Source organism: Periplaneta americana, chromosome 4 (assembly GCF_040183065.1).
Source record: "Periplaneta americana isolate PAMFEO1 chromosome 4, P.americana_PAMFEO1_priV1, whole genome shotgun sequence".
In the NCBI taxonomy this organism is placed as follows: domain Eukaryota; kingdom Metazoa; phylum Arthropoda; class Insecta; order Blattodea; family Blattidae; genus Periplaneta; species Periplaneta americana.
Window position 1 is genome coordinate 53693431 of NC_091120.1, and position 26161 is coordinate 53719591.

Sequence of the window (26161 nt, forward strand, 5' to 3'; positions counted from 1 at the left end):
GTCGCCATGGAAATGCTTGCGTCATATCCGATAAACTCAACAATGTGAACACACAAGAGGAATCTACATACAGCCCGCTCTATACGAGTACTATACATAAAGTACTTATTTACTTTATTATAATCCATGAGAGGGAGGATTACAACATATAAAAAATATGTTATTCATTTGTGCTTCGACATGGACGCGAAACAGACTTGTACACAATATATGCATAACTATAGAAAGTTAATAGAATCTTGGCATTACTCACATATAAATAGACAAGTAACAGCAAAAGTATTTACAGGATATTCCCATGTACAGTATATCAGTTAATTTATCATTAATTGTGTGTAGCTCAATTTTTTTTTTTACTTGCCCTCTTAATAGGCCCAATACAATTTGTTTTAATGCATTATTATTAGAAGATTGACTGTTATTCAATTTAATTTAATTTAATTTTTTAATTTAATTTAATTTCTTCCTGTAACCACTACAGGTTGCCATCGACAAAGAGTACCATGATACAATAGAGTAAAAGCCTTGAGGCTTAGTGATAAATTGTTAGAGTGAAAAATAAACAATTTGAATTATATTGAAACACATGATGTTAAACGAAGTAACGTCAAGGAGATGCGAATTAGTCATGGTCCATATGTATGATGCCTGAAAATAGCTATTGAGACTTTGAGTGCTGCAATTGTTAGATCTCTTAAAATACTTTTATGCAGGCCAAAAGATTTACAGAAGTCGACTAGGAACCGGGGTATGGTCCCACGGGCTCCTATCATTAGTCCCGTAATGACGATGGATTCCAGATGGTATTTGTCCTTATAAAAACTGATGGAAGGTTCATATATATTCCTTTTTTCCTCGTGTACTTCTTCTGGCTGGTGTTCGTGCAATTCGAATCTCACAGTAGGGTCTATGATGTAACCTTCAAGAGAGGGAGGTTTAAATGCAATTATGTCAATTCTTCGATTACTGCCCTCACTGGATATGCCGTGTACTTCTTCATATACTGAATAACCTTTGTTCCTTAAGGCAGTTGCTATTATAGAACTTACTGTATGATGCCGCGTATTTCGTAGAAGTTCACCGTGTGGAAGGCGCCCAGGACATGGGCAAGGGTTTCAACCTCCCTGTCGCAACGTAGTTTATTTCATGTAAATAACATTATCATTAAAGCACATTTAAATCTTACAGCAAATTTTCTTTATCCTAATTTCGTTACCCTAATTTCCGTACAAATACTGCACGCAATCATAGGGAATTTCACAAAACCTATATAACTTTGTATTTTTTTAACATTTTCTGACTTACTCCATTTTGTATAACCCTAGATTCTCTTAAATGTTATTTCAGTTGACTACATTTTTTTACATATTTTTTCTTCAATGTTCATGCTTCTCATCCATAAAGCAACACTGGTTTTATGCTTTCAATATTTATACTATGTTAAAGGAAGTAGCCTACACATTTACTCATAGCTCGTTTTGTTAGTTTTACAACACTGTTCGTGATTAATATTTCTGAGAGACACTAATAAAACATAATCTGTTTTCGACCGTGGTCATCTAAGACCTACACGTCTACGTTTCCGTCCGATGTGTCATGCGATGCTGAAAATTCATCTTTACAAGTGTTAAATTTGGAACGACATCCCTCTGCAAAGAATTATGGGGAGCCGAAGAGATTTGTTACATTACTCGTTAGATTGTTTCGTATTCTAGATAGAAATATGCACTAAAGACAAGTTTCTGAAGACATTAAGAAAGAATAATGTTATTTCATCTGTTAATTTTCACTGCCAAATAGCGGGCACTGAAGGAGGCTGTGTACGAGGATTCCTTGGCACGTTTCTTGCATAAATCTGTGGGAAAAGAATCGGAGTTTCCAGCACCCACGACCGTGCCGCGGAAGTGGGAAGGAATAATTTTATTCATATCGTGGATTCCAAAGTTCGTGCATCAGTCTATCATTAATAAGGCAAATGGTTGTTTTGACACGGCGAATTCTAACGTCAGATCAGAAATTGAGTTTACTTTTTATTCGTACAGATCTCGTCACGTGAGAACAAGGCATTCTGTGAGAGGAAAAAAAAAGATTTTTAAGTGAACAAGTTCGTTTTTGTGCGAATGAAGATTTTTTTCTTTTCCCCTGGAGCTTCCGGCAGTAAACAACATTTTTAGACTCCTTTCAAGACATCTGGATGACATTTTTATTGAAACTAAAATTTTCCATTGACTAATGTGAAAAGAATTATACATTCTTAAACAGTTTAGTTAAAGAAGATTCCTTGTATAATAGCTAAAAGCACTGTAGGTCTACAGATACAGGGTGATTCACGAAAATTTACCGTCCGTTACGGAGCTAATTTCCGAAGACATTCTGAGCAAAGAATGTCATATAAACATGTGTCCTAATCATAGTTAGGCCTACACTAATTTGAAGTTTATAGTAAAGTACCTGTTTTTCTTTAGTTTTAAGGATAAAAAAATTACAAATAGAGAATGAACTATTCACAAGTGTCGTTTCTTTCATTAGCTAGTGTTCTGAAGCTAAAAATGTGTTGTTAATTGCTTTGCACAGATTTTATTTTTCAATTTTTTAACTAAAAATTACATCATTCTTACGCATTTATCACAAAAATTGTTACAAATCATACGACTTTAGGAACTTAATTCTTTACAGCTAATATACAGTCTTAAAGAATGTACAAGAGTAGCGTAATTTGTAAAATTGTTGTGATAAATGCGTAATAAAATGTAATTTTGTAGCTTAAAATCGAAAAAAAAAAAAAAAAAAAAAAATCTGTACGAAGCAACTATGGAATTCACAACACATTTTTAGGTTCAGAATATTAGCTAATTAAATAAATTATACTCCTGAATAGTTCAATCTTTATCTGAAATATTCTTTTACCCTTGAAACGCATGAATAATGATATTTTATAAACAACTTCAAATTAGTGTAATTCTGAAAATATTGAGATTAGGGCACTTTTTTGTTCAGAATGTCTTCGGAAATAAGCTCCGTAAGGGACGGTAAATCCTAGTGAATCACTCTGCACTTATAAGAAAATTTAATAGAAAATATTGTCCACACCTGTGGAGTAACGGTCAGCGCGTCTGGCCGCGAAACCAGGTGGGCTGGGTTCGAATCCCGGTTGGGGCAAGTTACCTGGTTGAGGTTTTTTCTGGGGTTTCCCTCAACCCAATACGAGCAAATGCTGGGTAACTTTCGGTGCTGGACCCCGGATTCATTATCACCTTCATTTCATTCAGACGCTAAATAACCTGAGATGTTGATACAGCGTCGTAAAATAATTAAATAAAAAATAGAAAATATTGCAATGATATTACACTAAAATAGAACCAAATGTACAATGCACTTGAATATACTTGAAACACTAGTAAAAGTAGGCATGCACTATTATAACTCTAAATTCGCGTAAGAAATTTTCTCTGAATGTATATAAACAAGAATTAATTCAATTCTTGAAATGAAATACCTACAGAGAGACGCAGCGAAAAGTTACCGCATTATGCAGGGGCCGTGTTTGTCGAGCGCACTAGTGTTGCGTTACTACACTTGTTATTGAACATTACATGTGCTATTTGTGACTCCACTCGTCAACTATACACTCCGTACACTTACCGTTGTCCGCGCACTCCATCCCCACCACTCGGGAATTTTAGACCTACCGTAATGAAACTGAACGCGTGAGTCGAGCAATGGATTGCGGACAATCTGTTCCCCAACGTCCCCTGCATATCGCGGTAACTTTTCGCTGCCTCTCGCTGTATGACGAAATTAGCTTCATTCTAATACCTTTAAAACAGCTACAAAAATTAACGAGAGATAGGCTAACAAATTTCATTCCCAACTCAAACGAGTTAATTAAAAAACATAATGTAGTTCCTAAAATAAAATGTTATTAAATTAATATCCTAGTGAAAAACAAGAAAATACAATTGCCAGCAGGGTAAAGATTAATACAACGTCCCGCAAAAAGATGAATCGGGGCCGTAACAAGCCACATGCCCTAATACATGTCTGGAAGATGATTATGGTAAGAAACAAGTCAGTGAACTCCGAAAGAAGTATAGTTCTAAATTCATTGGAACTAAATATGAAAGGATATTACACGAAACTCTATATGAAATTTTGAATTGTATGTGGTTAAGATTTAAGATTTGGTCAGAAAATAGCCTGAAATAAAACAAAAATCATATACTTGTTGCTTGGACCCTATCTACGAGTAGATCAACTCACACTGTACTCCGTATATGCCCATGGCTTGTCAACATATATGTATTCATTAATACATTTTCTCGTATGTAATCGTGAAAATTTTGTAGGCCTAACTAATTCAGCAATTTATTCGTAACATAAATACTCGTCAAAAAATAACTTTCATACTCCATCGGCAAATCTATCGTACTATCAAAAATGGATTGCGTTATATGGCAGTAAAAATGTTTAATAGCCTCCCTATGGATATAAGAAATTAAACTTAAAACAAAATATTATTTAGGGTCAAATTAAAGAAGTACCTAATTTCTCACGCCTTCTATTCTGTAGGTGAATTTATGACAATAGAGCTCAATGATTGTAACAATGGCAGCATCCATGGATAATAAGGAAGGCTGTGGAATACCATATAAACTGCAGTTTCACTATTTTTCGTGTAGTATTCTTATTAATGTTGTAAAATAAAAGCATATGAATAATTTAAAATCAATTCAAATTAAATAATAACGTGGATATGTTATAAAAATCGTATCTACATGTTTTTAAAAAGCCAATCTCAGGAAAATAGCTTTCCATCTCGCCATGTTTGCTAGAGTCCTCGGAAAACGATATCATTTCGTATCGGCATTTCTTTTGTTGCCTAGTGCACAATGAATTCAACTGAATCTATACTAATAATAAATCTGTAGCCAAAATTATTCTGGTAATTTTCGATTTTCCAAAAATAATTGGTGTTAACATGTATAATTAACCATTCTGAAACCGAAAATCGCTTTTTTGAAATTTTTGTTTGTCTGTCTGTCTGTCTATCTGGATGTTTGTTACCTTTTCACGCGATAATTGCTGAATCGATTTATATGAACATTGAAATATAAATTAAGTTCATTGTAACTTAGATTTTAGGCTATATGGCATTCAAAATACTTTATTTAAAAGGGAGGTTATAAGGGGACTTGAATTAAATAAATCGAAATATCTCCCTTATTATTATTTTTTGTGAAAAATGTTGCATAACAAAAGTTTCTTTAAAAAAAATTTCCGATACGTTTCATTCCAAGCAAAATTTTGATGGGACCAAATTGCACCAAAAACGGATGTTCTCTGAACCAAATGATTATGTTTTAATTATTTGCATGTAATAACAATTAAGAAATATGTTAAAAGAATTATCATTGCACCAAATGAGTGGTCTCTGGACCAAAATGATCGCATTTTAATTATTTAAATACAATTTAAATTAAGTGAAATATTAAACGATTTATCCTTCTATCAAACACGAATGTTCCCTGGACCAGATGTCCTATTTTAATTATGTAATTACTTTATATTTATTTCTAACACGTGCAGCGGAGCGCACGGGTACAGCTAGTTGTACATAATTATTTGAAGTGTCTAAAATCAATTAAATATTTAAACATTAAAAAAATATAGAAATACGAAAATTCCATTATCTGGCTTTTCAATAAAAATAAAGAGATTTTGAATTTCGAAAGAAAATACAATTGAGTCTGATCCCAAAACTCGCTCAGTCCATTGCTTATTTTTATGATTTCTACATACATACATACATACATACATACATACATACATACATACATACATACATACATACATACATACATACGATTATTTTGAGACCTCTATGTTATTTGAAGCTTGTTTTCTTCCGAAACAACGCCAATCCTTGTCTAAAAACTTGAGTTATTGTACATGTCACTTGAAAACTCGCTCAGTCAGTAAACCAGTGGATAAAAAAACTAGCCCAATCATAAAAATGGACTTGGCGCGTTTTGGGTTCACACTCTTCAATTTCATTTTGAATTAATGAAAGAAATGTAACAATATGAATATGCTGAGTGATGATGCAGAAGATATGTAGCAAAATCAAACATCGAAGACGAAATATTATACGCTATACAATATTTCTTGGAATCATATGACGTGATATCAACTAAGAACCCTTCAGTCAAATACAGATCAAATACTTATCATTTTGCTGGATAAAATATAGATCTAATATAAACACTTCTACAATTTCTATCATATTTTATATAATTTAAGTAATACGATATTCTCTACGGTATTTACAAGTTAACTTTATTTTAGTAACTAAAGTTTGAATTATTTAATTTCAATTACTTTAGTAGTCGGATAATATTTCTTAATTTTAATATGTAAATATACATTCCTTCATACAATTTTGTGGCACAGTCTTTTTCTATAACTGAATAAAATTACTTACTATTATTTTATTTTACTGGTCTTGCTAGACTAAGCTTATACTTTTAACTCAAAACAAACAAGTTAATCTCACAGTAATTTACGATATTATTCTGATTATGATCAGATAATTACTTTTTCTCCGAATATGAGTAAATTTAATATTTCAATGTTTTACTTTTATTCCCTATCTATCTTTCCAGAGACAGTTCTCAATTAAAACGGTTTCAGTCTGTAATATCTTCCTTACCATCAAAATAGTTTTTATCATGACGTTACTTTTGTTACTACTCGCATCGGTTACATTTACCTTCCTTAAGTAAGGGAAATACATTATTTTATTTTATTTCTTATTTAAACAGCTCACATTCCGCTTTTAAAATAGCTTTAACAATAATAAGTAATTGACTTTTAACTATAGAATTGCCCTAAGAACGTTCTTCCATCCCCCTAACGTGAATCGTAACAAATAAAGTGCATACATTTCATCTTCCCCGCCCGCGAATGTAGACGCGGCAGTGTTCAGCGCATACATTCGAACAACGGAAGTTAAAATGTAGGCCTATGCACTGCAATAACTTTGGAAATTCAAAAATCAGGAAATATTATTTTACATCCAGAGGAACTTCTATTTCAATGGTTCTGCGATCCACAGCTGTGGTTAGCATGCCTGACCGTGAAACGGGCGGTCCCGAGTTCAAATTCTGGTTGGGACAAGTTACCTGGTTGAGGCCTCTTTCCGGAGTTTTCTCTCAACCCACTAAGAGCAAATGCTGAATAACTTTAGGCGCTGGACACTTGACATTATGTGTCAGAGGAAGAACAATTGTTTGTATACAGCCGAAGTCTGATCATTGTAATATGTAACTAGTCAGCGATGTGTGCAATGGAGAGGGAAAGGAACTGACCACCGTATCCTATTATCTCCTAGCTTAGTTGTCTCATGAGTGTCAATTATGAGGTTCAGAACTGTCTTCAGACTAAACAATCACATTTCATAGCGTGTTTCGAGAAAGCCACTGATTTAATTCCCAATATGCTCAGTGTTGAAATTTAAGAGAGCAGTATATTATGATAATAAATGATTGAAAGAATTTTTGTTTTATCCTTTAAATGTCCAAAAACTTGATCTGAACACATGTAACATTGTAAAATTCCTTTGCAGAACGAAAAGTTACATTTGTTCGCATCAATTTTTCTGCACATTTGAAGGATAAAACTAAATTTCTTTCAGCCATTTTTGATTCATATCTCTTAAATTGACTGAGCATATTCGAAATTCAATCAATGACTTTCCAAAAACACGCTATAAAATGTTTCATTTAAAACAATATTTATCTCGAAAAGGAAGCAAAAACGAGTAAAATTGCATGAAACATTTTTTTTAAATATCTCAAAGAATAACCTGAAATTTATGACATTACATTCGGTTCACTCTAGGTGTATAAATAATACACTATCGGTCTTACTAATAAAAACTCTATTTACAGACGTTTAACTGTCTTATACTTATACAATGAGTAGCTCATTTATACGTCGTGTGTAAATTCCTTACTAATAATCACTACATACATCGCGTATAATAGTACAACTGTTACACAGCTACGTCATAGTTTCGTCATTACTTCGTTACGAAAGATAATAGAATATCTGAGGTTCTCTATTGCATCCGGTAGAGCGCTCTAGTGTGGCGTGTTAAGTATCGATAGTACAACTGGCTCTAATCGATTACCACGCTATATTTTGGTCAAAGAGTACAAGCTACAGTAATATTATTCTAATCATTCTGTGCTCTTTGGTTTGTTCTTCTTTGGTTACTAAGCAACCATCATCATAAAATGACAGTCGATATGAACAGCTGTTAGAGGGGCGGCCATTTTTTCTCTATATACAACGCTTAAACAAGGGGTTTCGTGTATATAACTACTGCAAAGCAATTCCCATTGTATAGTTACAGTCTGTTTATACGTCCATAGCTTCTGCATGGTTTATTAGTAAAGTTTTCTCTCTCAACTCTGCATAAGTCTGTATAAAAACTATACACGGTTTATTAGTAAGACTGTATATATGTCTGGATTAGCTTACTTAATACCGTAAGGTTAAAACCTAACCATTTTTCCCTTATTACTTACATATGTTAATGGATTACAGTGATTTTGTAGATGTCAAGTTGAATTTTCTTTTACCAACTTTGTTTCGAATTTCGAGTACTAATCTAATACTAGTCTAAAACAAAAGATTTCATAGCCTCAAATAAAATAAAGTCATAATAAATATTAAGATTTCACCCAAAAATAATAAAATAACCTCCAAAAAAAAACTCTTAACTACTTTAACTAAAAAGATTTACTTATATTCATTGTTTAACCGCGGATACTGGCACAAATTTTACCAAATACAACCAAGTTATTTTCTAACTTATGTTGCCAGCAATAATTTTGGTTTGCAGTAAAGAAACTGATGAAATGGAAGTATAACTAAGCTTGTGAAATTTGAACGTAATTAATAGTTAATTAGTAATATCGGTATTAATATTAATATCAATACATAATTCAGTTCTGTTTCGTTGTGATTCCAATTCGACACTATATTCAGGTAAGTGTAATTAAATAAAATATAACTTACAGACCTACATTGTATGAAACATGCACGTGACTAATGGACAGATTTTTATTAAAATGTCCAAGAGAGGAAAAGCATGGAAGTGACTTAGGAGTATGTATTTTAACTAGGGTATACATTTCAAAGTGGTATTCCGTTTTCGGGATTCGTACTATCATTTCGTGTGATCAAACAAAATACATTTTTAGGTTAGGTCTTGTGAATCGTAAACTGTTTGGTCAAAGCAATGAATTTCATGTTGTCAGACAAAATACATTTTAACGTTAGATCATACTAATCTACTAATTACCAACATCATGTGCGAGAGGTCCAGGAGGAAAATATACTCTTTCACAAATTATTAAACCATTTAGAAAACTCCTCCCAGCATAAAGATGAGATGCGGTAAATAAGTAAATAAGCCAGACATTATTGTTAATACTGTTATTATTTCAGTAGGCTACATGGCATTGTGACTTTGCCCTCTTTGGTGGCAACACTGAAGAGACGGCCAAATTAGCCTGTTAGGAACTACTCTTACGTGATCCTCACTATATTACATGACACCGCATCGGTACAATTTTCCCAGAAAACCATTACTACAGCAGAAGTGATAGGAAGTACACTAGGAGGCCGGGTTACTGAGGGTCGGATTAGCAAGAGTCTAGTGTATAGGCCTATACCGAAACCGTTGGTTTCACTGCTACTTTTTTATTCAAACCAGAAAATAATGGTTTTGTCTCTACAAACGCGAATTGGCCTTATCAGTGTTACTATGAATGCAATACAGATTGCTCCAGCATACTGAGAAGATTCAGAACTCTAAATGAATTGAGGTATGGATCCTGCAATTTGTCGTCATTGTGGAAACTTATGAACAAAATTGGCAAGGAATTTAAGGGAATCCGAATGATTGCGTGAGACGCCAGACTCGAATTAAGGTAATAAAATACAATATGATACTTTCATTAACACACTAGCGTATTTTATTTCATATTCACGTAGTGTAAAGGGTGGTAATATTGTGATACTAATAATATTATGATAGTACTTTTTGAGATTGTTTTACAATTTTACTGAGCGAGAGAAAGACCGGTTTTGTGCAGAAATTTGTCCACGAACATTCCCTTAATGCGTTGACGCAAAAAACGACCTTCCTCTCGCTCAGTAAAATTGTAAAAAATTCTCAAAAATAACTATCATAATATTATTAGTATCACAATATTACCAGCCTTTACTTAAATACAGAGTTCCTATGTAGACCAGTCCCAGGTAGTAGTAGATTTTATTTCTGTAGCGAGTTTGTGATGGTTTAACAACTGTTTGAAAAGTGTTCCAACATCAATTATTGCGCATGACCCGAGATGATCCCTGCACGAACGCTCATGTACTGTAATAGTAATATGCGTTACAAGAGCGGTATGTTGAAGTTTGCATGTTCGAGGAAAAGTCTGAAAAAGCGAAACGTAGTTGAGCTTTTTTAATTTCCGAGAATTGAAAGAAAACATACCACTCGTGTATCGTACATTATTTTGTGCGAAGATCGTTTATTACATACCTGGAAGAGGAATTTCTAATTAGTTGCAATGAAATCTCCATCTTGTTTTCTATTCAATGACGGCAAATTTGCAAAACAAAAATATCTATCTTCAACATTGTTGCTTTAAAATGTTTTCTGTGTTTACTATACTCCAGCAGGTCGTGATATACGTCTGTCTTTTTTTTCTCCCAGTCTATGATGAGTCTGGAATCTTGTTGATTTTTTCACTGCTTCCTTAATGTTACTTGCATCACGAATGCAGTAACTTTAGTGGAGTTGTAGAGTTTACTTAATTTTTGCAAATATTTAAAAACAATAATTAACAGTGCAATTTAGGTGAAATTGCAGTGGTAAGTTTCCAATTTATAATTATTACTATATTGAACGTCTCTGAAAATAATATGTTACATACCTAAAGCAGTAAAATCAATATGTCACTTAAGCGGTAAGAAGAGGGAAATTGTTATGTGTGTTAGGTTGGGAATACTGAATGTGGAATTTTAGACTTTCCGCGGATTGGTTTTGTGCGGAAACCAAGCAAATACGCACGATCTCGCACAAAATAATTTACTAATCTCATGTATTGAAGATGTTATTAAATTTCACAGTATGTTTTAGTAACCAATATAGATAAGCATGGACACATTAAATATAAATTCAAAAAGTACAGTAGCTACGTCGGTAGGCCTAGCAGTCCAGTGAATGGAAGTAAAACACAACTAGTTTTATGGACATGCGTCACTCTGGTTTGAGATTGGTTTGCTCTTGATCCGAAAATTTTTCTGACCGTCAGGAAATAGTCTGCTGACGGTTTGTACTGCAAGAAAGTCTGACTTCAATCAGAAAGTAGTCAGAGTTTTGAGTTATCGCTGCACGCACAGGAAAGTCCATGTGCGCATGTTCCTGACGGATGGAAACTGCTGCAGAAACAAATCGTACTACAGTAAGAAACCATTGTCACTAATCAGATGCATTCACATATCCATTTTCGCGTTCGTAGTAGCGAAGATAGTTGCTGACTATTAATTTGTTATTCGTACAGTGTTTTCAAACGATTGAAACGATCGTCTGTCTAACCATTGGAACAGTTTCTGACAGAGAAAATATTTAGTCAGAACATGTGCGCGCAGATTCACTGCCATCTGTATATACTACCATAACCTTCTCCAAGATCAAAGAATATAAAAAAAGGCTGTGACAAAAAAAATACAAGTTGGTTATCTTGCCTTCTATTTCCATCTTAATTTAGATCCAGTAGGCCTACACCTTATAAAAATAAATTAGCTAGAAAAATAAGTGAATTCGTATGATAAATGAAAACCCGCCAACTATTTAGTACGTAGATATGCCACCAAGCAGCACATTTCCGTTGACAAAACAGCTACCAGGACTTTCCCTTATAAACCATTTGATATTCGTTCGTAGAGGGCAAAGAAAAGCTAACTAGTAGGCTACCAATAGTTGTCCACCGCGCGTGTTCATGTAGGCTATCAAATCAAACGGTTTCGTATTTGTTCTACGAACAAAGCTAATGTTACGTCGGCTTACAAGCAAACCTTCTGATTGGGGCAGATAAAAATGCTATTTTTTTTCTTTCACCATGTTAATAATGTCAAAAGAAGTGCTTATACAAATTTTGGCTACTCGACCGCAATTACGAGGGCCGTAAAAAAATAAGTTTGCCAGGAGCCGTTTCACTGGAAAAATTTATTGGAACAGACACAGCAAATGTTGAGCTATTTTTCAACATATTCTTCACCGGAATTGAGACATCTGTCATACAATGGGATCGACAGAGAGGTGCAGACGGCTGTCAAACGCTGGTTCCGATCCCAGGCGGCTGACTTCTATGACACAAGGATACAAAAATTGATCCCATGGCATGACAAATGTCTCAGTTCCGGTGGGGTTATGTTGACAAATAGCGCAACAATTGCTGTATCTGTTTCAATAAATCTTTCCATGCAATTGTGCTATTTTTCTGCAATCGGCCCCAGGGAAAATTACTTTCTGGATGGACTTGTAATTGCGGTCGAATGGCCAAAATTTGTATAAGCACTTATTTTGACATCATTAACATGGTGGAAGAAAAAATTTTAACTTTTTTATCTGTCCCCATTAGAGTGTTTCCTTGTTAATGATGGTAGTGCGAAGTGCCTGTCCCGTAAGGGGTGGAGTGGGACCGGTCTCGGTAGGGAAGCGTGCAAGGACCTGTCCGTACGCCGGCGTATGACCGCTTGCCGTCCGACAACAGATTTTATTAGGTAGAGGTCGGAGTGGGATCGATCTGCATAGGAACTCTCTGAACATAATCCATATACCCAATAACACCATGACTATTGTGTGAAAAACCTCGAGGCACATTGAATGGAGAATTGCACGAGACTGGCCGCTTAAAAAACCACGAGGCACGAAGTTCATCTTACATTTCTGTTTCCATGTGTGAAGTAAAAGTAAACATTTTATGTCAACATGTTACAATTTTTCTCCTTTGTACCTCAAACATAGATGTTTGACGTCAAAATTTGAAGATATTCCGCACGATTTTCTTCACAATGCTGTTCATTCCCTAAGAGAGAGGCTACTAATAATAGAAGAGAAAAATGACGACCATTTCTGAAATATTTCAAATTAGTCTATATCTGAATAAACACCATTCTTTTATGAATAAAACTCTAATAATATTTTTCTACAAACTTGCTTCTTACAAACGTTAGAGGACTTTCAGATTTTGCGTCACTTTTGAATAATCCTGTATGGACCTATTAACAATTTTCTACTTCATTCTTAAGTAGTCCCAGAGTGCTACATGTATAAAAGCAAAAGAATTTTACTTCACAGAACTATAATAACAAAGTATGTAAAACGCTTGTCAAAGTTCTGAAAAATAGTCTAGTTTTCTTCGTTTAATTTCACTTGATAATATTTTATAAGAACATATTGTTGTAACAAGAATTAAACTGACAAAAATTGTAAACGTAATATTAAAGAGCTTATTCCTATTGAATTTCTATATAAAAATTTCAAAGCTCTCAAATTTCGCGTTTGTAGGCCTAAGTTATAATGTAACTTTTAGTGACAGGAATCTATAAATTCAATTTGAAGATGAAATATGAAAAATTATTGTCATAGTGTAAAGCCGACCGACAGCCTTAACCTCGAAATTCAGTCGATGTCGAAAGAAAAAGTCACACTCCGTAGGAATAAATACAGAAAATCACATTATCTTTGTTACTATAACTATTACTGAGCAAAAAAAGGACTAAGCTTTAACAATTCTATAAGAAATCCTTTGAAGATATTCATATTTTAAACATATCGCAAAGTTGTTTATGCCAAGATAATTGATGTGTTATTCACTTGTAAAGTCAATAATCATAACTAATTCTTGTTTCTTACTCATTATGAAACACACTGAAAACATTTTATAGTCATACATATGAGATATATGCAACGCCATTTGCATCTAATAAAAGCAATTTGTTTGTAATTGTCAGTTAAATATGAAACTGAAAAAAAAAACTTAGTGTAGGCGTATATTGTATAAGAAAATATTATTTCCGTAAAAAAACCAGCATTATTTTTATTTAATTGGAAAGGGTACAAACATTTGTCAATTTAAGAAAGTCAGCTTTATGGGAGGCAAAATATAGCTTCTTATTTTATATTTACAAATTCTGCTAAGTTTTCTGAATAAAACGATACGTCATTTATAAATTCGGTATAACTTTAAGATATAAAAACACTTAACGCATTCTCGTAACTTCGTTTTATGGGCACGACAATATTACAAACCTTTACATTATCACAGATATTTTCAAAAGTATTTGCCATGGAGATTATTATTATTATTATTATTATTATTATTATTATTATTATTATTATTATTAGGGTAGCAAGTTGAAATTTAATTACTTGTTTATCATAGTATGTCAGTTATATACCATTAATGTTACATCGCACGTGCCTGAATATAATATAGCAATTATAAAATATTCTACGAGTAATAATGCCTAAGTTAAAAGTATTTAAGCTTATATATTTCTTTCTATGTTCTTGGATGATGGCTTACTAGCGTAAATAGTAATAGGTCTATGCATAAACGGTCTACTGTAATTTAATGTTATTACCACAGTCTAGTATTTACAGTCACGAAGCTTGAGTTGTGAGGGTGCTAGGAACAACAGACTGTGCCGGTACTATTTCGCATTGTCTGTAATGAGGCGATATTAGCGATCCTAGTGGTTAGCAACTATCTATGGATGCATATTTATTACGTATTGAGCTTCGTGACGTTATGTACTAGACTGTGTTATTACTACTTGCTGAGGATGGGTCGTACATTCGATTTTTCAGAGTACGCAGCATAAGAATGGCCGACTCTCTTCAAAAATTTTATTATTGTCATACGAGTGAAAGTGAATAACTGTGCGGATTGAAAGGGGCAATAAAATGCATTAACATAAAAAAACCTATTAGGCCTACGCGTTTTGTAATTAAGTGCTTGGTTAATTAGAAAATTAAACTGAAAGTCTAAGTAGTTTGGCAACAGTGTATTGTTGGGACACCCTACGAACTCGGGTCTGAATAGCAGCAGTTCCTTCGTCACTGAAGTAGAGTTGCTAGACTTCCTAATGGCAGGAAGTAACGATGGTCTACGTGTTAATTATTTTATTTAATTTGCAAAAAAAAACCGTTCGTTTTATTTAAAAACTGGAAAACTTATCTACGGATAGTACTTATCGAGTAAAACAGTGTTAACATTTACGGAAAAATTATATTTTTCTGAGAAAAGTGTTCATTTGAGACTAAAATGGTATCAAAATGTCTTTGTACTCTATCCAAGAAATAAGCTCTTAAAATCAGCAAGTTAAATTACTTCCAATCTGTACACATAATTAAGCAATTTAGTTACAGACTTGCAACATAACAGACATTCTTAAAATTACGCAAATTACTATTTAGAAATTGTGAATATTTCATTAACAATTCTTTCTTATAAGAATTATATTAAATAGAAACATTTCAATATATTTAAGACGTTTAAAAAAAGATGATCTTGTGCTAAGATGAATGACACGTGATTGCACGGACTATTATTACGGTTTACGTAATAAAAGAAAAATATATGAAATATTCAAGGTCGGTCAATTGTGGGATCGATTACATAGAAAATCTACTTACTTTATTATGTTCTTTAGAACCGTCATAAAAGTAAAGTATGTTTTTGCAGTCCATCACAAGCGCATGCGTGGAAAACACGCGTCCATCAAGACAAACACGGGCACCTCAACACCACAACTATCACTGTAACCAAACAACCTCTCACCCTGCGTACGTCACTCCGAAACAAATACAAGAACTACTTTTCCTTCTTCTCAGTATGTAGGACTCCAAAGTTTTTTGTTACTTGCTTTTTCCTAACATGTTACTTAATCTCCGGACAATTATTCATCCCTTCACATTGTGTTCTCGAAACAAAAAAAAGGAACTTACAGCTAAACAATTACACACACGCTAAACCTGTTGCTGTTTATATAAACTAAAAATAATAATTAACATACCTTCTCTCCAATTGCGTCTCAGAAAGTATTAACATCTAACTCACATTATCTTCTAGAATTTTAGAAAGATTCAACAGTTGGTCCGAGAGAATGTACAGTGATAAAAATCTTTCGCATGAACATTAATGCGTCACTGTCTTACGTTCAAAGCGTAAATCACACGAGACGTTAATAAAAATGTCCATTCACTTACTGTTAATTGTTTTATAGAACAAGCATCTCTGTTGAGGTGCAGGTAAGTTCTAAGAGTCAACTCGCAATTTAAACACAGGTACGTTCACTTAAAATTGTTGGAAATTAATTCACTTCACCAATCCAGCCATGGGCGAACATTAAAACCGGAGAATAATGCCACTTTTCTTGCATTTATGCCACTCAAAACATACGCCATTTATATGATAAATTGAATGTTGTCACCTGGGAATTACACTTTTTCTTTGTTTATAAATAATGACACTATCATTTAAATTTTATCAAATTAAGAGTATGAAAACGAGTAAGTGAATATACCAGTTCTTTTTACTTTATGTATTAGTTCTTTTAAATCGCTGGGAACTTAACTGAATTCGTGTATTAACCTTTTAGGGCTAATATAATATTGATACCACTGTTCAGTGACGATATTTTAAGCTGTCTTGTAATATAATGTTTAATAATGCCTTTTAATATTGTAAAAAGTAAGGAACTCAAGCTTGCCACAAAATGAACTGAACACGCAAAAAAGTCTTGATATCACTGCACGAGTTTCCAGCAGCAACGTTGTCGCTTCAGTAGTCACACGTTGTTTCACAATGATTGCCACAATTCAGGAAACACATGGTCATTCACGAAGTGTGGAGACGAATCACTGAACTTATAACTTTTGTTCTAAAATATATTAAAGTGCGAATGATTGGGAGAGGGTTATGGAAGGATGGCGGTAAACACACGGTTGTTAGAACAAATTGTCAATGACTGGGACCCTCCTGTCTGTCTGTCAGTCAGTTCCCTTGCAGTACAGAGTAGTAGCTCCTGCCTCCCGCCCCCTCACAGCAGTCTCCCCCATTTCCTCGGGGTAATCACTCACTCATTCACTACTACAGCCTGCCTGCCCGCTACCGCTGTCTTCACTACACTCAACCACGCGCTCGCTTGCCGACAGACGATTTTCTTGGTGCCCGGTGAAGATATCTTAGCCGGTAGCAAGTCACACATATAATACTATCAAAAATACTTCCAATAATGTTTATCAGGAGAGAAAATGTTTTGGAATTCTTCCACTGTTTTAACAGCTTTCCTTACTCCTTAATGACCTGAAATCATTACATTCGATTTAAATGACATTATTATTATTATTATTATTATTATTATTATTATTATTATTATTTCTACAACTAGAACTTTAATACACACGAAAATAAGATCTAAAAATGAAAGGAATGCTTGACAACAGTGAGATATACTTGAAGAAAACAAAAGACAAGCGGACAACATACGCAGAAATAGTTGACAGTCGAAAATGGCCGTTTATCAATAATTATTCAAAATCACTAACATATAACTTACAAATATTATCTGAACTAAACATGACGTCGGAAAATGAAATGAAGCATATTACGTATTGAAAATTTATCTGAAAATATTCCTTTCAGTTAAAAAATGCGTACAGCAACGTTTCTTCTTAAATTTACATTTTGCGTTGTTCGAGACGAGCATATTTCAACAAAAAATATTAGGAAGGCAAAAACAAAATGGAAAAACGAATTAACGAAATGGCATGGCAATCGCAAATAAAACAATATAAAATGCAAATTAATATGTCAATAATATCTGCTTTACCAATACATAGCTACATTACCGAAAATTCACCGGAATATTACACTAAAAGTATTGGAAAAATCTCATTTAAAATATTAAGAACAGTAACAATTAAATCCAATACATTACATTGTAGTCGCTGACGATGTCGTAACTCGACGCATCTAGAGACATCTTCTATTCACACATGGAGTCACATTCGATTACGTCACTAACAATCGCAGCAAGTTACAACACACCTTAATTTTTTTTCCTACACTAGCGTTGCTATTTCCATGGCGAGTTTGTTGACGACGTTTATGGTGCTGGAGATGGCTGTCTCCGTCGAAAGAGTCTCGTCACACACTCCACCACAACATCACTTGTCTGCATCAGAGCATACACTGAACTAAGCGTAGAAAACTTGCCTCTCTTTGCCGTCCAGTACAGTCAGGTAGGTAGAGCCTCCAGGTAGACTGCTTGCTTACCTAGCTGTAGTAGCAGTAGTTGTCAGGCAAGTCTCTCTGTCTTGCTCGCTCCTTCATGTTCTTAAATATCCCCCGTCTTTCTTCAACATGTGGTCCTTCTTCTTTTCTATACCCCATCCTCCTTTTCTCTCGCTCTTGTATTCCTCTTTTAATCAAGAATCGTCTTCCTTTAGGCAGTCCACGCTATGACAACAAGTAGTGTAGGATCGCACCTGGTTTGAAGTTCCCCTTTTGCCTTATTGTCATGTTGAGGTTATGTTCGATACGACAAGGGACAACTGCCTATTGAATCTCTATATATGTGTACACAATGTTTATCCAGGTTTGAATTCTCTTTGTCGTCGATGGTGGTGGCTACTGGAGGGTGGATTTGGGTGATTTCTTTGCATGAAGGGGACACTAACTTGTTAAGAGGTGGAGTGGAATCAAAAGAATCTCAATCACATCCTTATATATTTTTATTTCTTTGCTATATGAAACTACACTTTCAAACGATATATTATTATAAATGATTAATGTCTTATTCCGGAAATAATGGTTTATATCCCCTGCAGTGATAGAACTAGTTTTTATTGGTACACATCTTTATTTATTCTTTATTTATTTAAACCTCACTTCCATCAGCAGAAATATTATATATATAATTTTTTTTCCTCCCCAAGTGTAGGTCTTTCACTGCAAACCCAGCATTCTCTAATCTTTCCTATTTATATCTTTCCCTTAGTATCTGCATACGAACCATGCAATGTGTGTGTGTGTGTGTGTGTGTGTGTGTGTGTGTGTGTGTGTGTGAGTGAGAGAGAGAGATACATACATCAGATGAAAAACAAAACAGACAAAAGAAATAGCGAGAAATATAGATACTAGATGCTAGAAAATATTATCGTAATTAATATTGCTGTAGTGTCAATTGACATTACAATAATATAGAATTATTTTAAAATTAGATGAAAAAGAATGATAATATCCTTACTCATAATTTAAATAGCTAAGGAAATATCCTTGATTTTAAAATTACATAAGTTATACATATATATTTTTTACTTAATTTATAAACTGAAATCAAATTGAGAATCACAGTTTAAAGACAGACAGTTGTAAGTATTGGACATAACAAAAAATGAAGAATTCTTGAAGAAAATAGTTCTAATAATTTGAATAACAAAAGATTGTCTATGACGTAATTCTGTTCTTTTTACAGTGAATTGAAGGCATTTAAGAATATCGGAGTTATTCAATATACTGTATCATTAACAATCTTATAGAGTCGAATTTGGCAATTTATTAATTGTCTAGATTTTAAAGTTTTACAATCAAATTAAAAAAGTAACCGACTACAGAAAATTTGCTTTTCGTAATCCGACACATGATTTTTTTTTAAATACAAGTAACGTAAAAATAGTTTACGTATCCTTTCTATTTGCTTCTGGTGGGTTTGGAACTGAGACCACTATAATATATAGGCATATTCAAGTTTACTTCTAGCTAGAATTTTGTATTTTTAAATTTTCATTAATATTCGGTCAGCTCTCACTTTTTAAATTTTACAAGTTTCATTAAGTACCCTATATAAAATATAAAAATCATGTGTTAATAAAATTAACTCTCTACACATAAACTTTTAAGAACAAAGGCTTATTGTCAAATATAAACATATAAGACAAATAAAATAAATAATTCATTTATTCATAGCCTTTTTCCCACAGGCAAGTCTTTCACTGAAAACCCAGCCTTCTTCCCAATCTTTCCTATTTTCCGCCTTCCTTTTAGTCTCCGGATACGATCCGTATATCTCAATATTTTCTATCATCTGATATCTTTTTCTTCTGCTCCGAACTTTTCTTCCGTTCACCATTCCTTCCAGTGCATCCTTCAGTAGCTAGTTTCTTCCTAGCTATAGCAAATACTCTATAACAATAATACTGGAAAGCTTGCCGCTTTAGCATTGCAAGCGGCGGCGAAAAGTGACTGTGCTGCTATCTAGCGGCTTGGATTGTTTACACACTTCTTGCGGCGTGGTAGGTTACGTGAGGAAAAACGGAGAAGTGTTCATTTGATGTCAATAAAAGATGCAAATCTATAGTTTTATTTACAGTCACAACATTTTAAATTAATAAGAAGTTACAAAGTTATTGGAGTATAAATGAAATGGAACAATTCTCGTATTTTCAAATGTAATTATGATTAAGTTGTGCATGACTTTAGAAACATTTGTTCCTTGGCTAATGATTATCCATTTTATTTTTGATGTAACAATTTACTAGCACATTGAAATATTTATCAGTGAAGATACTGGCACAGTTGCTGCTTTAGGGATAAAGCCTGTATCTTGTATTTTATCTTTTACATCAAGCAGATGTGATTTTAAGATTTCTGCAGGCATTGTATCTTTTGATAGAAAATAAATTACACGTAGTTTGCTTTAAAATTTTGCACATGCCTCGAATAATGAAAACCAGTGCTTGGTTTGCAAATGGTACTTCTGAAATTTTTACGTCAGTTGAAGTCTGTTGATTATGCCTATCTATACCTAATTCAATGAATCCCTCAAAGTGTCTACTTTAGCATTATAAGTTATGTTTTTCTTCAAAGGCATTTCATCTTAAACAATAATAGTTATAACCTTTTCATTCAATGGTACAATATCGGATTTTATTTTTAATAATTAATTGTAGAATGGTGCGATTTATACCGGGCCTATATCAAATTCATGAAGTCAATTTTTGAGAGATCTAACTGTTGGTAAACATAATTTTCTTCCTAGATATCTTTCGTCTTGAGGTGAACATTAATGGAATGTTGCGGCAAAACGTTTATCGTAACTGGAATATCGTTTCCCCATTTCCTTCTTTTTAAGCACACTTGTGACTAATGAAGTCATCATCTTGAACAATTTTAATTAAATCGGCATTTGGACTTGCTGTGTTTAGAGTTGTCATCTCCGGTTGAGTCAGTTTTTATCTTTTAGGATTTCATGCATTGTAAAAAAAGATCTTAATTTAGTGAAATATTAATAACGCCTTTAAAATATAGGAGTAAGCAAATTATTTGTCCGAATAACTACCTGAATCACTTATTATGAAAAAAACATGAGTCCACTTTCTTCACAAAATCAACAATTCACATTTTTATGTTACGCATCCCAAGACACACTATTTGGATAAAAAAGTATGGAGAAACTAGGCTGTAAAGAAATTGTGTTTTATATGAACAATGTAAAGTAGATTTATGCAGTTTAGTATCTGTTTCAGAGAGAATGTCATTGCTAATGCACTATCTAATTACACGATGGAGGAGTATGGTCTGTCGTTTCCGTCTAATATCAGAAATCCCGCAGCTTCCTCGATGCAAGATCTAATGTGTTTATTTGGGACCTTCGCGATTCTTTCATTGTGCTTTTATTTTGACTCATATTTTCGGAAGAAGGAGCTGTTAAATTCTTTAATAACTATTATCTTCAGTCTGTTATTAAAACCAGAGTATTAAAAATTAACAGTCCTACGACTGATTTAAAACTTCGGTATACTTTTCCTTATTTATTACACCCTATTTTTACTTTTCCCTATTCTTTCGAATTATGGTTATTGACGTTCCATAATCAAAAGTAATCCGAATATATTTTGTGATTTTTGTACATAATATATTCTATCCCTCTAATTTTAAATGTTTGTCTAGAACTGTTGACAGCGTTTTTAGTTAGTGCTCGCATTTTGCTTATGATATCGTTTGTGTTTTGTTTTTTAAAGAAGTTTAAATAAGGACGCAAATAGAGATAGTAGCTGACGCGCCCTATTAAACCTCATTAACTAAGGTCTGTCTGCGTTTGTTTACCTATATGAGCATGGCACACCTAGAAGACAAAAGCAAATAACTAGTGCCGGTAGTAGAAGCAGTAATAATAATAATAATAATAATAATAATAATAATAATAATAATAATATTAATAATAATAAGCATCATCTTGCAACAGAAAAGTACTACTCTACTGGTGTTTACATGACTACTCCCAATCTCTATCTTTTGGAAATCTGAAGAAAGTTCTAGCATATTTTGTTAGGCATAGTTTTTACAAAACATAGTGCAAACATTTCCTCATTCAACTGACATTGCGTAGGCTACAATTATAATGAGAATAATCCTTAGGACATCATGTGTTTTTTGAAGAATAAAGCTCATATCACAGTTCAACGCGCTATTCGTCACGTCATCCTCGCTGCCTACAATCCCTGCCGCTAGATAGCACTGGCGAGTCATTCGCCACTTTTACAGTGAACTTTCCGGTATTATCATTCTATAGACATCCAACAAGGAAAACTCGGTGCGCAGATGACGTATGCTCCCATTCCCAGCATGTTCTCAAGCCTACTGCAGGGGAGTAATAGGGGTATAGCATGCGCGCCGCGAGGAGCCCGAGCTGAGTTTTGCTTGTAGGATACCTATAGTGACCCAGCACTGCAAATTCCTTTTTCTCTTCTTGATCATTTTCAGCATTATTCTTTCTTCGTCCACACTTTCTAGCACAGCTTCATTCCTTATTCTATCTGTCCATTTCACACGCTCCATTCTTCTCCCTATCCAGTTTTTAAATGCTTCTAATCGTTTCTGTTCATTTTCTGCCCCATATAATGCCACATTCCACATAAAGAACTTAATTATTAATAGTCTCTTCCTTAGTTCTTTTCCAGAACTCCGCAGAAGATGCTTTTTTACCATTTTTTTTCCTATGTTTAGAACCAATTCTGTTTAATTCTTTTTTACTCTCTATAGTTTTATAAATTCTTCATTTTATTATATGGCGTTATTCTTATTTCTCTGTCCAGTTGATCCTAAAGATATTTAACTGAATTGAGATCTGGGAATTTGGGCGGCGTTTCTTTGACTCTGATCCACAGCTTTAACAATTTTCGCCTTATGCTTGGGGAATTGTCTTCGTAAAAAATAAATATCTCTGCCCAAATTTTCTGCACTTTTTCATAACCTTCTTTCTTCACATTTCATTTCTCTACTGCAGCAGCCCCAAACTATAGCCTAATATTATCTGCATCGTGTTTTATAGTTGGTTTCAAGTTTTTATTTTTGTGCTCTTGATTTGATTAACCCGAAGCAATTATACCGTCCGTTCAGACCCAAACAAATTAAACTTGTTTTCGTCAGCAAATATAACATTCTCCCAGTAGTTTTTCTCTTTATTTAAACATGTTTTTAATTGAAATCTCTTCCTCCTATTCACTACAGCGATTTTTTTTCTGATTACTGTCGTTTGTAACAGTTTTGAGATGCACAGTCTTTCCACAATTTTAAAGTTCTACTGTAAGTTTCGGTGCACTTACTCTTGAATTTTTCTTGATTTGTCGGACCATCGTTATTCATCTATTAGTTTATTTGGTACCCCAGTTTGGAGTATAAATTCAATTAGGCCTATGTATATCTTATGAAATCACTAATTATAAATTATATCCTAAAGTACGTCTGTTGTAAAAGCAAACAGGGCACAGAAATGCTGTTTCTTAAGAAAAACAAAGGGTTGCCCAAGACAGGATTATTTGAAAAATGATGGAAATCAGGATTATTATGAATATACTCAATAAACCAACAAATCGAAATTTATTTATTTACTTTGCTAATAATTGCAACATAAAAAATATAATATAAACAGAAAAACTTTAGCTTGCCCTTGAAAGAGTAGAACTCGTGCTCAAGGGCGGATTCCTGAATTGAAATTAAAAAGTACCGTTATATAATACAATGTGTCTTACTTCTACTGAGCAATAAGAATATAGGCCTATATAAATTTAAATGTACAATTTTTCAATTTTTATAAAATCCAAATACAACTTTTTAAATTTAATACTAGAACTATTAGAATTGACAAGATTAGGATATTTAAATATAAATTTGTTATATATTCTTGGGCTTAAATTACTACTATGATTAAATACTGTAACAGTGTTGCATTTTGGTTCAAACAATCTTAAAGAATTCATACCTTTTGTTTCATAACTATGAGAATGCAATTCAAAATTATTTCGATTTTTATGTAGGAATTTTATTAATACAATATAATAAATGTTTCTTATTTTAAAAACAATAAAGTCTAAAAGCAATTTTTGAGATGGAAAATCAATAGGTTTATGAAGACATATTTGAATTATTTTCTTCTGTAATAAATAAAGTGGATTAAAATTGGTTTTAAATAAGCTACCCTATCCTATAATTCCATACATAATTACCAATTGAAATAAAGTTAAGTAATAAACTTATTAACAAGTAAATCCTCAATAAAACAAACTAATATATTACTTTACGCAATTTAAAGGTACCGGTAATTAATGTGTTGGTTCCATTTTAAATGATTGCAAAAACTGGATATAGGGCCTAATACTCGTATGTAGGCCTATATACAGTAGAATGGATTCCACAAGACTGTCCAGGAAAACATACAAATATAGACCATCAGGAAGACGAGGCGTTGAAAGAACAAAAAACGAGATGCAAGGATTTGCTGTGAAATCAGAACAGGCCGATGCCTAAACCCTGACGAGGAGATGATGATGATGATGATGATGATGATGATGATGATGATGGACGACAGTATTTGTACCTCTGCTTGTAACTAATAATTTAATTTATCTGTGGGAACGCTCATGTGTATGATGAAAAACGAGTTGACGTTGATTGAAAGAAGTATTTTTTTGGGTCCCATTAAACTTCTCAACCCAAGTACTGTACTGTACTGCACCACAGTCTAGTATATACAGTCACGAAGCTTAATACGTAGTAAATATGTATCCATAGATAGTTGCTAACCACTAGGATCGCTAATATCGCCTCATTACAGACAATGCGAAATGGTACCGGCACAGTCTATTGTTCCTAGCACCCTCACAACTCAAGCTTCGAGACTGTATATGCTAGACTGTGACTGTACTGTACACGCTTGCATAGTGGAAAGGTACCCATTGTGCTTGCTGCTAGTGATCACCTGACCAGGCACAGGGTATGTCAAAGCAATATATCCCCCGCATACTAGGGACCGCATATTAAATTGGCGTGGCATTCTTAAATTTTAAAAACAAATCATGTCACTTTTATTATTAAACAACTGCCTATTCTAATAGCAAATAGCGTATAATAAAATGATAAAGAATCTACTGTTAACGTATCTATTTATATTGAAATAAATAGGGCCTACTTTATAACGCAAGTAATATAAACAGACCGAATATTAATTAATATGAGCCACTGAAGACTTTTAAAATTATATATGTGATTAATAAAGTTAAAATGATACCGGATAAGCTTAAATACAGCTACACGTCTTTTTCTTCAATGTAAATGCACTGTCTTAGTTTTTGTTCAGCTTACGGGAAAACTTCACCAAAAATGAGAACTTTATTCCTAATCATTTTTTATCAACCAAATTTTGAGAGCATGTATTTACTATGTAAAGGACTAACAAAATCCAAATTTTGAACTTGAAAATGTTTTTGGCTTTTGACTTTTGATTTTTTTTTTCAATTTTGTTTAGAAATATTTAGTAGATCTCAATCTCTAAACTTCTTTTTTTTTTGTTTACATTCACAAGACATAAATAAACATTTCTCTGCATTAACTTTATGAAATATCTTATTTATTCACTTTCATTTTTTTATTTCTAATGTTATTTTTTCTACAATTCACGAAAGAAATGTATTAATAAAATAAACTGGCAGCATTTCTCACAAAATAAATGC

General features: G+C 33.3%; 1 protein-coding gene across 7 annotated transcripts in view; it reads right to left on the bottom strand.

Annotated features, from left to right (window-relative positions):
• The window catches only part of LOC138697814 (transcription factor SOX-5-like), a 970705-nt gene extending 952352 nt beyond the window's left edge, over positions 1-18353 (bottom strand). For 2 of the 7 annotated variants that reach the window (XM_069823343.1, XM_069823339.1), the window contains exon 1: positions 18201-18353. The gene's annotated coding sequence lies outside the window, so the exon portion shown is untranslated. Of the gene's footprint in view, positions 1-16164; positions 16615-18090 lie in introns of those variants that run through there. The other 5 variants (XM_069823341.1, XM_069823338.1, XM_069823346.1 and 2 more) reach the window with 4 other exon arrangements.
• Between the last annotated feature and the right edge of the window lie 7808 nt (positions 18354-26161).